Source organism: Carcharodon carcharias, chromosome 1 (assembly GCF_017639515.1).
Source record: "Carcharodon carcharias isolate sCarCar2 chromosome 1, sCarCar2.pri, whole genome shotgun sequence".
Taxonomy (NCBI): domain Eukaryota; kingdom Metazoa; phylum Chordata; class Chondrichthyes; order Lamniformes; family Lamnidae; genus Carcharodon; species Carcharodon carcharias.
Window position 1 is genome coordinate 139,571,787 of NC_054467.1, and position 17,419 is coordinate 139,589,205.

General features: G+C 42.0%; 1 protein-coding gene across 3 annotated transcripts in view; it reads right to left on the reverse strand.

The window, feature by feature from the left end:
• The window catches only part of rbm47 (RNA binding motif protein 47), a 261,052-nt gene extending 243,927 nt beyond the window's left edge, over nucleotides 1-17,125 (reverse strand). For 2 of the 3 annotated variants that reach the window (XM_041189226.1, XM_041189234.1), the window contains exon 1: nucleotides 7,342-7,455. The gene's annotated coding sequence lies outside the window, so the exon portion shown is untranslated. Of the gene's footprint in view, nucleotides 1-7,341; nucleotides 7,456-17,105 lie in introns of those variants that run through there. The other variant, XM_041189248.1, reaches the window with a different exon arrangement.
• Between the last annotated feature and the right edge of the window lie 294 nt (nucleotides 17,126-17,419).

A 17,419-nucleotide genomic window follows, 5' to 3' on the forward strand; every position in this document is an offset into this window, starting at 1 on the left:
GATGAAATTTGATACAGAGAAGTTTTACAATTTGGCAGGAAGAATGTAGAGAGATGATACAGAATGAAGGATACAATTCCAAAGGAGATGCAGGGGCAGAGGGACCTGTGTGTATATGTACATAAATCATTGAAGGTGCCAGACAGGTTGAGAGAGAGGTTAATAAAGCAAATGGCATCCTTGGCTTTATCTATTGGGGCATAGAGTGGAAAAGGCAGGAAGTTATAAAACACTGGTTTGGCCTGAACTCAAGTATTGTGTCCAGCTCTGGGCACTACACTTTAGGAAAGATGTGAAGACATTAGAGATGGTGCAGAAAAGATCCACGAGAATGGTTCCAGGGAAGAGGAACTTCAGTTAATTAGATGGATTTGCAGAAGGTGGAACTGTTTTCTTTGGAGGAGAGAAGGTTAGGAGGAAATTTGATAGAAGTATTCAAAATCATGAGGGGTTTGGATAGAGTAGACAGGGAGAAACTGCTCCCATTTGCAGAAGGATCAAGAACCACCTGGTAGATTTAAGGTAATTGGCAAAAGAACGAATGGCTACATGAGGAAAGATTTTATATTGGAGGGAGTGGTTAGGATCTGGAATGCACTACCTCAGATTTGTTGTGGAGGCAGGATTAACTGAGGCTTTCAAAAGGGAATTAGATCATTATCTGCAAAGGAAAGATTTTCAGGGCTACGGGGAAAAGTCAGGGAATGGCACTAGGTGAATTCCTTCTCCGTGAGTGGATAACCCTTGTTACACAGTAGCCATCCTTTGATGTACCATGGCTCAAGTGCAGCTGACACTGTGACTGCTGCCTGGATGATGATAGATTCGCCCATCGCTTCAAAGGATGAGTGTTCAGTAAGGAGAACAATTGTTTAAAGCCTGGGTTGGTGTCATCTCATAAGTGATGTTAAACCAAATCTTGATGTAATGTCCTTTAGGGAAGGAAATCTGCTGTCCTTACCTGGTCTGGCCCAAATGCAACTCCAGACCCACAGCAATGTGGTTGACTCTCAAATACGCTCTGAACAAGGGCAATTCAGAATGGGCAATAAATTCTTGCCTAACCAGTGAGGCCGACATCCCATGAACGAATAAAAAAAAAATCCAATTGCATATATTACCTATGATTATCCTATCAGGATAGTGGGCACAAAGGTCTGGACGATTTGCTGTCTATGGTCATACTCCAATTGAACATTGGGAGCGTACTCCCTTTCAGTTCCGGTTTGGGCAGAGTTGACATGCAATATGTGTACAGTCAATGGCATCCTGCATCATGGGGAAGTCTGCAATCCTAATGGAGCCATGTGTTCATTCTGCCTGCTTATCTCTGGCAGGAAGTAATGAAATGTAGTTCTCTGAGTAGAGAGCATCAGTGAGCTCCTTTAAACAACACTAGATTCCAACTTGTGAGATGTTACAAATATCTCCAGCTCTACCCTGGAAGGCAGCATGGTTCATCACCATGGTCACCTTCATAGCCACTTGCAATTCAGTCCTTACCATTTTTTGAGGTTGAAGTTATGATTGCAGCAGGTGGAAAATTTCATACAGGACATATCAGTGAAGCACAGACATCTTACACACTGTTCTTTACTGAAGTTTGGGAAGGAATATTGCTCCCTGAATATGCTGGGTGCATATGGCCTCTTGCTGAGACCTCATTCCACCCTCCTCCCTCTTCCAGCAGCTTGTCTTACTTTCCATGGTCACTGTTCATTTTCCAAGCCATACAGTATTCTAAGGGAATGCCTATTCGTGCACCCATGTCTGGGAGCAACTTGTGCAGAATTCATGAAGTCAGCAAAAATTCCTTCAGCACCTACGACACCACTCCCAATAAACTTCTGCAGCTTCAAATAATACAGAAAACACCAAACGCTTGTAGAATTGAATCAACAACCAAAATAAATCAATTGGAAACTAACTAGTGTGTAGATGATGATTGCTTTACACAGCACAGCTGTTGGGGTGTGGGGCAGGGGGCAAAGGTGGTGGGGGTCCTTCCTGCCGCTGAAAGCGCATTCAGCTGTGCGAGGTTAAGATTGGGTGTTAGTTAGAGTATTTAGTTCCAAAATGGCTCTACGGGCATCAATTCAGTGTTGCACGATCTGCCTAATCTCTATACTTCCAGAGGACCTTTACTGCATATGTACCAGCACTCTCATCAATATGGCGCCCAATGTGATTCACCCCAAAAGAGTGTGTGCACCCTGAAAATGCCATTTTGGAGCACTGAGGACACTTATAGTGCCCATAAGATGAGGGCAAATAATCATTTCTCATCCAGTGTGTCACTCTAGCCAATCAGATTGAATAATCCTCACCAAAACACATGAAAACTGAAGCAGGAAATGTAAACTAGAATATTTAACTGAATGTACAGAAAGTGAAAGAAATTGAAGGATACAAAGATGGAATTAAGAGAGAGATAAAAGAAACAAAGAAAAGATTAAACAAATATTTATTTTTTTAAAATCTCCAACACAATAATTAAAATCTAAAGGAATGAGACTCCACACCTGTAAAAGTTAATTTTCAATGTCAGAGTTGATTGGCAATAATTAAGACTGAACACAACATTAAAAATTAACTTCAATTTGAATGGACAAGTCTTAACTTCTTCTGTAGCATTTAGTAAGTAAGTATATCAACTTCACAACATTCTATGCGTTTCAATGCCGAGTCTCTAGATGGGATACACTAAGAGCAAAACTTCTGGAGGAGCAGAGCAACTCAGAAAGGAAAATAGGACTTGTATTTATATAGTGCCTTTCACAACCACCAGATGTCTTAATTGCTTTACAGCCACTGAAGTACATTTAAAGTGCAGCCACTGTTGTATAGTAGGAAACATATCTGCCAATTTCCCCACAGCAAAACCTCACAAACAGCAATGTGATAATGATCAGATAATCTCTATTTCTGATGTTGATTTGAAGGATAAATATTGCTCTGAAAAGTGAGGACAACTCCCCTGCTCTTCTTCAAATTAATTCTAAGAGATCTTTATGTTCACCTGAGAGGATAAATGGGGCCTTGGTTTAACATCTGATCCAAAAGACAGTTCAACAGTGTTGCATTCCCTCAGTACTACACTAGTGTCAGCCTAGATTATTGTACTCAAATCCTGGAGTTGCACTTGAATCCACAATTTTCGTACTCAAGAGTCAAGAGTTGGACATTTTGATTTCCACATTTGACTGCGTATTTACTCCTTAATAACAGTGAGCACCAATAGCCTCATGGTGGTTTGGTAATGCAGAACTTGAGTATTGCTGAAAAGAGAGACTTGCCTAAGCTTTTTGTCTTGCACTCATCAGAACACTCACAAGAATACATAAGAGATAAGGTAGAAAACAATAATTTATACTGTATTTGAAAAGAGTGCTGATTTATTGGCAAGTGGCATTGCCATGAAGAATGCAACACTGATGGTGACTAACAGTTAACTGCCAAGTATTATTTGAAATTTAAACCAGACAGCCTGACCCTGATTGGTCAAGGCATTGCCCTGGGAAATGAATCAGCGAATGGCTGTCACTTATTTTGTTTAGTTGAAACAGGCACAATGTGTATACATGTTCTTTCTGTCTGCAAAGAACAGAGCCCTGTGTATTAATATATGTCTTCCAGTGCATGCAAATATGCCACATTGCGAGCCTGACTGACAATCTTAAGATATATTAATACACAGATATATTAAGATGTATTATCATCACATCAAGCTGACAGGTTTAAATTTCAAACAATGCTTGGCAGTTAACTGTCAGTCACCATCAATGGTGCATTCTCCATGGCAATGCCACTTGCAAACCAATCAGCACTCTCTTGACATGCAGTATAAATTGTTGTTTTCCCCCTTATATTAGTATTCTTGTGAGTGTCCTGATGAGTGCAAGACGAAAAGTTTTGACGTCTCTTTTTTCAGCAAGCCTCAATGTCATTTCCCGCAAAGTCTGAGCCAAGCTGTCTTGCAAGCCATCCCTCTCTTATAAAGTTCGTAGCTCAATAGAGTCATAGAGTTTTATAGCATGGAAAGAAGTCCTTTGGCCCATCGTGTCCACACCGGTCATCAAGCCCCTATCTACTCTAATCCCATTTTCCAGCACTTAGCCCGTAGCCTTGTATGCTATGGCTAGCAGATAACATTGTAAATGCCAGCAGATAACAATGAAAGTAATAATAGTTTTTCAAATAGATCAACCCTTTCTGTACTCTTCCTGATTTAGGATGTTTAAATTTTCTAAAATAAAGACAATATGCTCAAAATGCAGTGACACGATCAACATCTAAAAGAGAGAGATGGGTTCATAGTATTCACCCATGAAAATCCTGACTTTTTTCCTTTGTTTTCATTAAATAGGCATTCTTTTTAATTCAAGCATAATCTTGAAACCAACCACATTTAAAAAAAAAAGTAGTTAGTCATTCAATAGCTATATCTTTACTCACTGTCCAGGACACATTGTTCTTTAACAAAGTAGTTCAGTTTGTAAATAATGAAGTAGCTTTTGACTTATAAGGAACTTTGAAAACAAAGTATCAACGCTAATGAGACAGTATAGGCATCTGAACGTTGGATCTAACCTTAATGTATTTCACATTCTTTTGAACAGCTTCTCTTGTTTTTAGTCAGTAATGCAGAAAGTGGATCATGAATTATATATTTATTTGGAAATGACATTGTCAACGAGACCCTCAACTATAATAATAAATCAAAGTATATTTCTCTGTAGTTTATATGGAACCATGTCTATATATTGAGATATTTTACTGTTTCCTCTAGATCCCTGCTAACAATTATTTCAGACTTTTCTCATCCTACCAAACAATGGACAACGAACAAGAGCATCCAGCATTTGGTGATCATGATATCCAGGGTGTGGATTATCAATCAAAATCAAACTGAATTAATATTTGTTAGGAAGGTGAAAATAGGTAACATAATAATCTTGTTCTAAAAGTCAGCATTTAGTGACCAGTTCCCAATTCACTCTGGCTTACTTTGGGCACTTTAGAAGACTCGGTTCAGCCTAAAGATAGTCCCAGTGACAGAGATAGTCATCAAGAATGAAACAGTTGTGAATCGCTCTCTCGTGCACTGGATAAGGTTTACTCAATTGTTTTAAATCAAACATTTAATGAACGAGGCGAGAAATTACTCACATATTTATGCATTCTCCCATCACTATTTTCACAATGGAATATACATATCTTTCCTCTACACATGCTTTGCAGTGTTTTGCCCAAACAAAACTCTAACCCACCTTTTTAAATTCCATTACACATCCACTGACTATTGCAAACTATTCTCCAGTTATGACAGGTGAGCAGCCCATAGTATTCTTGGCTTCAAATAACAGTGCTACTCAATGGTTGAACTAAATGAGATTTTCAACTGAATCTATCCTCAGTAATTGCTTAAAGCTTTTGCCTACACAATAGACCATGGCAAATCTGTGATCTCAATTTCCTTTACTGGAGGTTTATGTACAGGGCAGATCCGAGATTTTCTGCAAGATGGCAGATGAACTTCAGAGAGGCTAATCAATCATCCTACAGCACACCCGGTGGCTGAGCTTGTAGCTAGGGCATTTGAAAAATAACAGCTGCACTACTGTTTCTACTACTTGTCCTAAAGGCACAGTCACTGCAACAGTTTGAATTCCAGGTGGTAGTGGTGTGAAGGACTGTACCTCTCCACTTTCTCATATGAATTCTAACATCCTATCGGCTTGAAATTATACAAAGGTGAAGAGCAGATCGGCACTAAATAAAACCACCCCATGGAGTTCACAAACAACGCCCAGGAATAATATATGCTATGATAGCTACAAAGTTGTAACATTTAATCTTCAAATGAAAGACAGATCTGGTCAAGCTTTGTGCTTAGTTTGAGATCAACCAAGCACTTTTTGGAAAGGGGGTCTTTATAATCACTTCTATCCATTAGTCTTAATGCATATTAGTGAATCTAACTCATCACCGTCACTGTGATCAGAAGTTTCTGATGATTTAGCTTCTTGAAACTGTCCCCTCCTTATTACAGTCTAACCATTATTAAAAGAAATGCAATAAGAATGGAACAAAAGCATCAGAGATTCATGTAATTCCCCATTTGGACAGTACAGAGTATATTGTTTAAAAACAATGCCACAAAGCCATTAGGAATATTGTGAAGACTTGAGAGCATGTAGACATATCAATTGTATTTAGCTGCTACAACAGGTAACATAACATGACTTATGAAGAACGGCCAAACAGGTTAGGCCTTTATTCATTTGAGTTTAGAAGAATGAAGGATGATCTTATTGAAACATATGAGATTCTGAGGGGGCTTGACAGGGTAGATGTTGAGAAGATGTTTCCATTAGTGGAAGAATCTCAAAGTAAGGGACATAGTTGCAGAATAAGAGGACCACTCATTTAAAACTGAGATGTGAAGGAATTTCTGCTCTCAGAGGGAAGTGAATGTCTGGAATTCTCTACCCAGAGAGTTGCAGAGGCTAGGTCACTGAAAGTATTTAAAGAGGAGGTAGATAGATTTTTGAAATATTGGGAAGTTGAGGACTATGAGGAGCTGGTACGAAAGAGGAGTTGAGGCCTGGGGCAGGTCAGACATAATCTTATTGAATGGTGGGGCAGGCTTGAGGGGCTGAATGGCCTGCTCCTGCTCCTATTTCTTATGTTCTTATATATGTGTGTACACACAAAGAACTGACCTTTCTAAACTCATACGAATTTTTGCTCAGGTTATTGAGGGACCAGAGTGAACTGCTGCGAATAGATCACGTTCAATTATTATTTCTAGAGCTTCTGATTTCAATCCGGAAAAAAAGGAGGTAAATATTCTAATAGTCTTGTCCTCATAAAAGGAAACTGTGAACAATTATCTGCGTGCCACGGTGGTACTAACATGTCACCAATACCCTTCAATTTGCCAGCACTCACGTCTCATTATCCCTGAATGGAAAAACAATAGAATGGAAGAACATGTGCAACGTTACACCCCGCTTTTTAACAACCATGGTTACTTATCGACAAGATAAATATAACAGCAGTTATTTAAAAAGGAAATCCTTTACGTCAAAATGATGAATTCGAGTTTCTGTATTTGTTAAAGGCTAACAATTGCCGACCACAAGACTATTTTAACGTTTACAAGTGCAATATATTCAATCAGTGATCAGATGAAAGTTAAAAGAAAAGCTTTTGTTGAAAAAATCTACTGACGTGACCGGTGTATAGTTGTAAATTCAGCAATGCTGCTTAATTCTCGGCTTGCTACTGCAATGAGCTCTAACATAAGCCGGATAAAATAAGGTTTAAGATATGTACCTGCGAGCTTGCGCAGCTTCGATGATTGGTGTATCGTTGGAGAGAAGTCACACACAGCTCGGGGTACTGATTATACACCTCGTGAAAATAAGTAAGAAACAAATAGTAATGTTGTATAAATGCGCTGGAATAAAACCACCCCGCAAAGGAGGAAGTGAATCGAAATCTCAATAAATAAGGAAGCGTCAATTGCATTCCAAAAATACTCCTCAAAGGCACTGAAATTGCTATGCATTGTTTTATTAAGTTGAGACAACATTAGATGCATTGTATATCTGTAACAAAAAAGTGGAAAATTCCCATCACCCAATAAAAAATGTCGAGTTAAGCTTTGAACATGGCTACCTTACTCTCTGGAAAGGGTAGTTCTAACAACGAAATGAACTGGAGTTATAAAATCGATATAAAAGAGGGGAAAGAATTGAAACCAGAACCCGATGCCGTGAATTTTTTTTAAATTAGAAGCGCTGTTGCTACGGGCTGCAGGATACAACAGTGCACTTCCCCAAAAAGTGACTTTCTAAACTTCAATAACGTTCTTCCATCTGGCAATGACGTTTAGAGATCGAAACAAAAGGCAAGATTTCAATGATTGATTTTATATATAATGTAGCAGCGTCAGCAGGAGAGAATGGTTACACTAATAAACTGACTAACTGGATGAGACCCGACCTTGCCCAACTGTTGGGGCAGCGCAAGCTCTTATCAGGAAGTAAGTTGCTCGCAAATTCTCAGGTTTCTCGGGATATTCTGTGTTGGCTCAGCTGAATAACTAACCAGCCACGCCCACAAACTAAATGCGTGAGTCCTTTATTTCTGGTTATCAGTTTCTGTGTGTACATGTTACAAACTGGAAAGACGAGCTTCTGTGGTTAAAATGCCTCCTCCCACTGAAGTCCTTGAACTGTGAAGGAGCCCTTCCCTGCTAATATCCTGTCCAGTTCTCTCTCTCTTCCTCCCCCCCCCGGCCCGCCCCCAACGCCTTGGTGGAGGGAGAGTCAATCCAACACAGGAGTTAGGAGCAGGAGTAGGCCATTGCTCCCCCACCCCCACCCCAGCCTGCTCTGCCATTCAATAAGGTCATGGCTGATTTGAATGTAACCTCAACCCCATATTCTTGCCTACCCCCAATAACCTTTCACCCTCTTATTAATCAAGAATCTATCTACCTCTGCTTTGAAAATATTCAAAGACACTGCTTCCACTGCCTTTTGAGGAAGAGAGTTCCATAGACTCACAACTCTCTGACAGAGAAAAAAAATCTTCTCATCTCTGTCTCAAATGAGCGACCCTTTATTTTTAAATAGTGACCCCTTGTTCTAGATTCTCCCACAAGTGGAAACATCCTCACCACCTTTGCCCTGTCAAGACCTCTGAGGATCGTAAAGGTTTCAATTAAGTTGCCTCTCACTGTTCTAAATTCCAGTGGATACAAACCTAACTTGTTCAGCCTTTCCTCATATGACATCCTGGTATTAGTCTAGTAAACATTCTCTGAACTGATTCTAATGCATTTACATCTTTCTTTAAATAAGGAGACCAGTACTGTACACAATACGCCAGATGTGGTCTCACTAATGCCCTGTACAACTGAAGCATAACCTCCCTACTTTTATAATCAATTCCCCTCACAATAAATGATAACATCCTATTAGCTTTTCTATTACCTGCTGTACCTTCATACCATCCTTTTGTGATTCATGCACTAGGACACCCAGATCCCTCTGAAACTCAGAGCTCTGCAATCTCTCACCATTCAGATAATAAGCTTTTTTTATTCTTCCTGCCAAAATGAACGATTTCATATTTGCCCACATTATGCTCCAGTCATGGCATTCTAAAGGGATTTGAAGCATTATCTGAAAAGGGAAAAAAATGCTGGGCAATTTTCTGGGCAATGGGAAAAAGTGGAACCAGATTAATTGCCCTTGCAGAGAGTTAGCACAGACAGGATAGGCCAAATGGCCTCCTCCTGTGCTTTAACCATTCTATGATTCTCTGAAGTTAAGTCATAATCAAGCGATTTCCTGACACAAAATTGCCTCTGCAATAAAATGGCAAACTGTTTCCTTATGTTTTAGTGTGAATGTTGATTTTTAATGTTCTTTCCAAATAAAACAATATGATTGGAATTAACCAGCTGTTAATATTGTGCTTCATATTTCTGTTATCCCATTGTTATCACAGAATTTTATAATAGCCTAACTGAAATGAAGTGTTTTATAACCAGCATTACCTCAGTACACTCATCTGCTTTTCAAATTGGATTTGGACTGGGAAGTAAAAGCAGAAAGTGCTGGGAATACTGACATCTGTGGCAGCATCTGTGGAGAGAGAAACAGTAATAATATCCTAGGAGAAGGAAACTTCCTTAGAAATGGAGAAAGACCTTGTCAATCTTAACCCTTGATTCCGTCTCCAAAGATGCTACCTGACCTGCTGAGTTTTTCTGGTATTTCCTGACTTTATTTCAGAATTCCAGTATACATGGTCTTTTGTTTTAGACTGGGAAATAGTTGTTATCAATATCATTATAATAACAAAATATATTATTACACATCATAACTTTTATTGCTATATGACTTTTCGTATTTGAACCTGAGCCTGTTTTTGTTTGCAAGTTACTTTTAGAAGTACTCACTCTTGTCAACCTTCAGCATTGAGTTCCCAACTATTACAAACTCAGGTACCAAGTATATAGTTTCAATAACATTTTGCACAAAGTAATGTCTAAAGAGACAATGTTTCATGGAATATAATTTCCAACTATTTTTGGGAAGAGTAATGTGCCTATTTGTTTTTTGTTGAACAATGTTTCATGAATCGGGTCACCCTTTAAAACATACTATAGGATGCAACTATACAAATAGTTTAGGAAAAACATTTGTCGGGATAGCTGAATCATTTAGATAACTACTTGTAGATCACAGATGCCAGTCTACAGCCAATTCAATTTCATGTTAAGAAATGGCTGAAGACACAAGCAAAGGCATTGACAACAGACTAGTGGTAGTAGCGAAAACTAGTGCTCCAGAACTAGCCATGCCTCTAGCCAAGCTGTTCCAGTACAGCTACAACACTGGCATTTACCTGACAATGTGGAAAATTTCCCAGGTAAGTCCTGTCGACAAAAAGCAGACTAATTCAACCGGGCCAATTCCCAACCCACTCTCAGAGGAAAGTGACTGCCCTTGATGTCAAGGCAGCATTTGACCTGGTGTGGCATCAAGGAGCCCTAACAAAATGAAAGTCAATGGGAATCGAGGGAAAACTCTTCACCAGTTGGAGTCGTAGCTAGCACAAAGGAAGATGATTGTGGCTGTTGGAGGCCAATCATCTCAACCCCAGGATATTGCTGCAGGAGTTCCTCAGGCCCAATCTTCAACAATGACCTTCCCTCCATCATAAGGTCAGAAATGGGAATGTTCACTTATGATTGCACAATGTTCAGCACCATTCGCGACTCCTCAGAAACTGAAACAGTCCATGTCCATTTGCAGCCAGACCTGGACAACATTCAAGCTTGGGCTGATAAGTGGTAAGTAACATTCACACCATTCAAGTGCCAGGCAATAACCATCTCCAACAAGAGAGAATCTAACCATCTCCCCCTTGATATTCAATGGCATTGCCATCATTAAATGCCCCACATCAAAATCCTGGGGATTACTGTTGACTAGATACCGAACTGGACCAGCCATATAAATACTGTGGCTACAAGAACAACTCAGTGTCTGGCAATTCCTCAGTGAGTATATAGGCTACCCTTCACTAGTGAAGATGATTGTCTTCCAAGAGTCTGAAGATGGCTGATGAGGCAGATTTGGGATCTGCAGACTTTGTGACACATGAGGCATTTGTTGTCATGTGGGATGTCTGGTCGTGTATTATTAGTTTGAGTCATGGTGCTTTCTTTTCTCTGCTTTTGCTTTTCCTCTTCGTTTTGTCATTGTTGGGTCTCAAAATGCTGAGATCCTTCCCATAGACACTGCTGCCACCTGGTTCAGTCCAAGGCGATGGTGTCCCCGGAGTTGCTATCAATGTTGCATTTTTCATGGTGGCTTTCAGCACATCCTTGAAGCATTTCCTCTGTTCTCTTCTGGTGCGTCTGCCCTGATTGAGCTAGAAGAAGTAGACCTGCTTTGGGAGCCTGGTATCTGACATCCGAACTATATGACCATCCCAAAGAAGCTGATGGTGGATGATCTTAGCCTCGATGCTTGTGGTAAATGCTTGTGAGATGACTCTGATGTTGGTGTGTCAGGCCTCCCACTTATTATGTAAGATCTTCCACAGACAGTGTTGATGGTATGACTCCAGTGCTTTGAGGTGCCTCCTATATGTTGTCCATGTTTCAGCCATGTACAGTAAGGAAGGGATCACAACCACATGGTAGACCATGGCTTCAGTTTTAATGTCGCAATCTTCAGGCACTTGCTTCCTCAGGTGGCCAAAGGCTGCACCAGCAGATTTCAGGGGAGGCTATGGCGTAGTGGTATTGTTGCTGGACTAGTATCCAGAGACCCAGGGTAATGCTCTGGGGACCTGGGTTCAAATCCCACCATGGCAGATTGTGGAATTTAAATTCAATAAAAATCTGGAATTAAAAGTGTAATGGTGACCATGAAACCATTGTCAATTGTTGTAAAAACCTACCTGGTTCACTAATGCTTTTTAGGGAAGGAAATCTGCCATCCTTACCTGGTCTGGCCTACATGTGACTCCGGACCCACAACAATATGGTTGACTCTTAGCTGCCCTCTGAAATGGCCAAGAAAGCCACTCAGTTGTATCAATCTGCTAAAAGGCATCGACCTAAGCAACAGAGGCGACAATGGCAAACTCAGCCCTGTCGACCCTGCAAAGTCCATCTGTTAAGAACATCCTGTCTTCGTCCTGTTCTGTGGCATTACCATCGTGCTAAATGGGTTAGATTTCGAACAAGTCGATGCCTTTTAGCAACTCAAGACTGGGCAACCATGAGGCATTTTGGGCTATCAACAGCAGAATTGTACTCAGCTGCAATCTATAACCTCATGGCTCTGCATATTCCCCACTCTACCAAGCCAGGGCATCAAGCCTGTTTCAATGAAGGGTGCAGAAGGGCATGCCAGAAACAGCACCAGGCATTCCTAAGAATGAAGCATCAACCTGGGTGAAGCTACAACACAGGACTACTTGCGTGTCAAACAGCATAAGTAGCAAGAGCTAAGCAATTCCGTCACCAATGGATTAGATCTAAGCTCTGCAGTTCTGCCACATCCAGTTGTGAATGGTGGTGGATGATTAAACAACTCACTGGAGGAGGAGGCTCCACAAATATCCCCATTCTCAATGATGGGGGAGCCCAGCACAGCAGTGCAAAAGATAAGGCTGAAGCATTTGCTACAATATTCAGCCAGAAATGCCGAATGGGTGATCCAACTTTACAGATGCCAGTCTTCAGCCAATTTGATTCACTCCACGTGGTATCAAGAAACAGCTGAAGGCACTGGATAGTGCAAAGGCTATGAGCCCTGACAATATCCCAGCAATAGTACTGAAGCTTTTATCTTAGTGTTTAATAGTACTGAAGACTTGTGCTCCAGAACTTGCTGCATCCCTAGCCAAGCTGTTCCAGTACAGCCACAACACTGTGTAATATGGAAAATTGACCAGGTATGTCCTGTACACAAAAAGCAGGACAAATCCAAACCAAACAGTTACCACCCCATCAAGCTACTCTCAATCGTCAGTAAAGTGATGGAGGGGTTTATCAAAAGTGCTATCAAGCGGTGCTTGCTTAGCAATAACCTGATAACTGATGCTCAGTTTGGGTTCTGCCAGAGCCATTCATTGCAGCTTTGGTTCAAACATGGACAAAAGGGCTGAACTCCCAAGTTGAGAGTGACTGCTCTTCACATCAAGGCCACATTTGACGAGTGTGACATCAAGGATTGCTAGCAAAACTGGAGTCAATGGGAATCAGGTGGAGTCATATCTAACACAAAGGAAGATGATTGTGGTTGTTGGAGGTCAGTCATCTCAGCTCCAGGACATCATTGCAGGAGTTCCTCAGGGTAGTGTCCTCGGCCCAACCATCTTCAGCTGCTCCATCAACGACCTTCCTTCCATCATAAGGTCAGAAATGGGGATGTTCACTGATGATTGTTCAGCACCATTCACAACTCCTCAGATACTGAAGCAGTCCATGTCCAAATGCAGCCAGACCTGGACAATATCCAGGCTTGGGCTGACAAGTGGCAAAAGAGAATCTAACCATCATCCCTTGACGTTTAATGGCATTACCATTGCTGAAACCCCCACTATCAACATCCTGGGGTTTACCATAGACCAGAAACTGAACTTGACTAGCCATGTAAATACTGTGGCTACAAGTGCAGGTCAGAGGCTGGGAATCCTGCAGCGAGTAACTCACTTCCTGACTCCACAAAGCCTGTGCACCATCTACAAGGTGCAGGTCCGTAGTGTGATGGAATATACTGCAAATGACTGGATGAGTGCAGCTCCAACAACATTCATGAAGCTTGACACCATCCAGGACAAAGCAGCCCATTTGATTGTCACTGCATCACAAACATTTTCTCCCTCCACTATCGATGCACAGTAGCAGCACTGTGTACCATCTACAAGATGCACTGCAGGAACTTACCAAGGCTCCTTCGACAGCACCTTCCAAACCCAAGACCACTATTGTCTAGAGGGACAATGGCAGCAAATAGATGGGAACACCACCATCTGGAAGTTCCCCTTCAAGTCACTCACCATCCTGACTTGGAAATATATCGTTGTTCCTTCACTGTTGCTGGGTCAAAATCCTGGAACTCCCTTCTTAATAGCACTGTGGGTGTACCTACACCACATGGATTGCAGATTTTCAAGAAGGCAGCTCACCACCACCTTCTCAAGGGCAACTAGGGATGGGCAATTAATGCTGGCCCAGCCAGCGAAGCCCATATTGCTTGAATGAATAAAACAAAATTTTAGGTGATGCTGGATTTCTCCATCAATGTCACCCTAATGTGAAAGATAACTCCTGAGGTACTGGAAGCGCTCTACATTTTCCAGGAACTCATCATGAATCCTAATCAATGGGGTACAGGTGTGTGCATTTGGAGATTGCTTATGGAGGACTTTGGTCTTCTGAATATTGAGTGTAAGTCCCATCTTCCCATATGCCTCAGTAAATACGTTGACGATTCTCTGGAGATCTGTTTCTGACACAGCGCTTACTGCAGCATCATCAGCTTATTGCAGCCCAATGACTGAGGCTGGGGTGTTAGTCTTTTGATTGGAGCCGTCTGAGATTGAATAATTTACTGGTTGAATAGTTGAATAGTTTACTGTCCATTCAATAAATAAGCTGCACTCCAGCAAGGAGCTTGTCACTAGTCAGACTGAGTATGGCAGCAATAAAGATCGAAAAAAGTGTTGGAGCGATGACACAACCTTGTTTTACTCCTGTCTTAACCTCAAAAAGCTCTGTAATGGATCTGTTGTCACCACTTACATATCATCATGAAGCAGACGAAGGATGGTCACGAATTTTAGAGGACACCCACACCTCATCAGAATCTTGCTGAATGCCTCACGATTTACAGAGTCAAAGGCCTTTGTCAATCCAAAGGATGCTACTTAGACAGGTCAATGTTGCTGGCAACATCTTTCTTGAGGTTAGCCAGCTGTAAAAATCATGTCGGCTGTGCCTCTTGATGGCTTAAATCCACATTGAGATTTGGGGAGTAGCTCTTCAGTAAGTGCAATAAGTTGATTCAGAAGGGTTCTTGTAATGATCTTTCCTGCAATAGAAAGCTGAGAGATGCCTCTGTAATTTCCATAGTTGGATTTGTCTTCTTTCTTGAAGATTGTCTTAATCATGGCATCCTTGAGATCATTTGGGACTCCCTCTTCATTCCAGATCTGTAGCATAAGGGCATGGAGCTGAAATGTTAGTTCTTCTCCTCCATGCTTAAACATTTCAGCAGAGATTTGGGGATACTGCCACTTCCTGCTGCTTTGTTGTTCTTCATTTGTGTGACATCTTTCATCACCTCCTTAAGTGTTGGCGGAGTTCCAAGTTTGTTCTAACTGGGTTTTGTGGGATGGAATTTGAAACACACCCATCATCAATTGATTCTTGAATGAAAAGGTTTTCAAAATGCTCTCTCCAATGGGCATTGACAGCTTCCCTTTCCTTGATCAGATCTCCCCTGTCTTTAGGCCTCACAGGAGCCTGTCCTTGAGTACATGTGCCATAAATATTCTTTGTGGCAGTGAAGAAGCCACAGATATTGTTCATGTCAGTGAGATATTGATCTTCCTTTGCTTTATCTGCTCACCACATGTCCTGCATGTCACAGATGCAACTTTGCCTCTTGGTCTTTACTTGATGGTAAGCCAGTTTCTTTTGCTTTGAGTTTGGGTCATTCCATCAGGTACAGAAGGCCTTGTGCTTATGATCCCAAGCACTGTGGATGCCCTTCTTCTGTACTTGATTGGAGTTTGAAAGTTTTTCCTTAAGGCCTTGTTGGAATCGGCCTCTTTTGATTGGCTGTTTCAGAGCTTCGACGTTGGTCTTTCGTGGTCATCTCTTCTGTTGCATCTGTCGTTTGGGAGCCAGTTTGATGGACATAATTGCGAGTAAATCGGTGATCAGTCCAGCAGTAATTGGACCCAAATAAATTCTGTGGCTACAAGATAAGGTCAGCGGCTGGAAATACCACAGCAAGTAACTCAACTCCTGACTCCACAAAGCCTGTCCACCTTCTACAAGGCACAAGTCAGGAGTGTGATGGAATACTCTCCACTTCTCTGGTTGAGTGTAGCTCCCATAACACTCTAAAAGCTTGACACAATCCAGGACAGAGCAGCTCGCCTGATCAAAACCACATCCACCTTAAACATTCAGTCCCTCCACAACCAACGCACAGTGGCAGCAGCATAACCCATATACAAAGTGCATTGCAGCAATTCACCAAGGCTCCTTTGCCAGCACTTTCCAAACCTGCGACCGTACCTTCTTGGACAAGGGCAGTAAATGCATGGGAACACCGCCACCTGCAAGTTCCTGTCCAAGCCAAGACTTGGAACGATGTCACCAATTCTTCACTGTCACTGAGTCAAAATCCTGGAACTCCCCTATACCACCATGGGTGCACTTGAACCTGCTTACGAAAACAGATAGAAAGGTTATGCGGCTTTCCATTGCAACAATCCAACTATCCCTAATGTAGAACTCCAGGTATCTATACATGATCAGTATGCCTGGTGTGTGCCAGATGCACCCTTGTGCCCTTGCACTTGTCCACTCACTCTTTTGGGTGGTTATCCCTCTCTTGCCATGAATAATCAATTGGTTGCCTGAGGCCCAGCCAGTTCAAATTCCCCTCTAGTGGGGTCAGGATGGACAGAAATTCACCTGTCTTCCCCTGTTGCTTTATGCTATGGGCTGTCTTCTCCTGCGAGCGCTCAGAAGAATACTGTCAGTTTCTCTACAGAGACAAGCACAACACCTATGCTGGTGGCAGCCCAGTGGCCCACGGAGGGGGCAAACAAATACTTCCTGCATCTACATGCCTGCACTCTCAAAGGAGCTTGTGGGAGTCAGAAATCATAGACGAACTCCTCTCACCAAGACACAGCAATGCTTCTGACAACATATGCTACTGCCTGACCCCACTGCCACCAACACCCTCACCATCAAATATATCCGCTCGCAATTGCCACATGCAAGGCCCAAAGGGGAAAGAGGTCTCGGAGCTCACCTTGGCAGGCCAAATAAGGTCACTGAGATGCTGCGGCACTGGATCCATGTTTGCGGATGATTCCACAGCTGCTGACCTCCTCTGTAATCTCCATCCAGGCTTGCTCGGTCAAGTGGAGGAAGGGGACCCTACCTTGCCCTTGCAGGCTGGGGGAGACCCTGCAGGGAGCCATCACTGAACTGTGGGCCCACCTAGGGTCTTCCTACTGCCGCTGTAGCTGCAGGTTTCCTTTTCATTTTCTGCTTTCTAGGCAGGTGCTTAGTAGAGGGCAGGCAGTCAGCAGTAAACACAGGACTGATAGCTCTTTAAATATG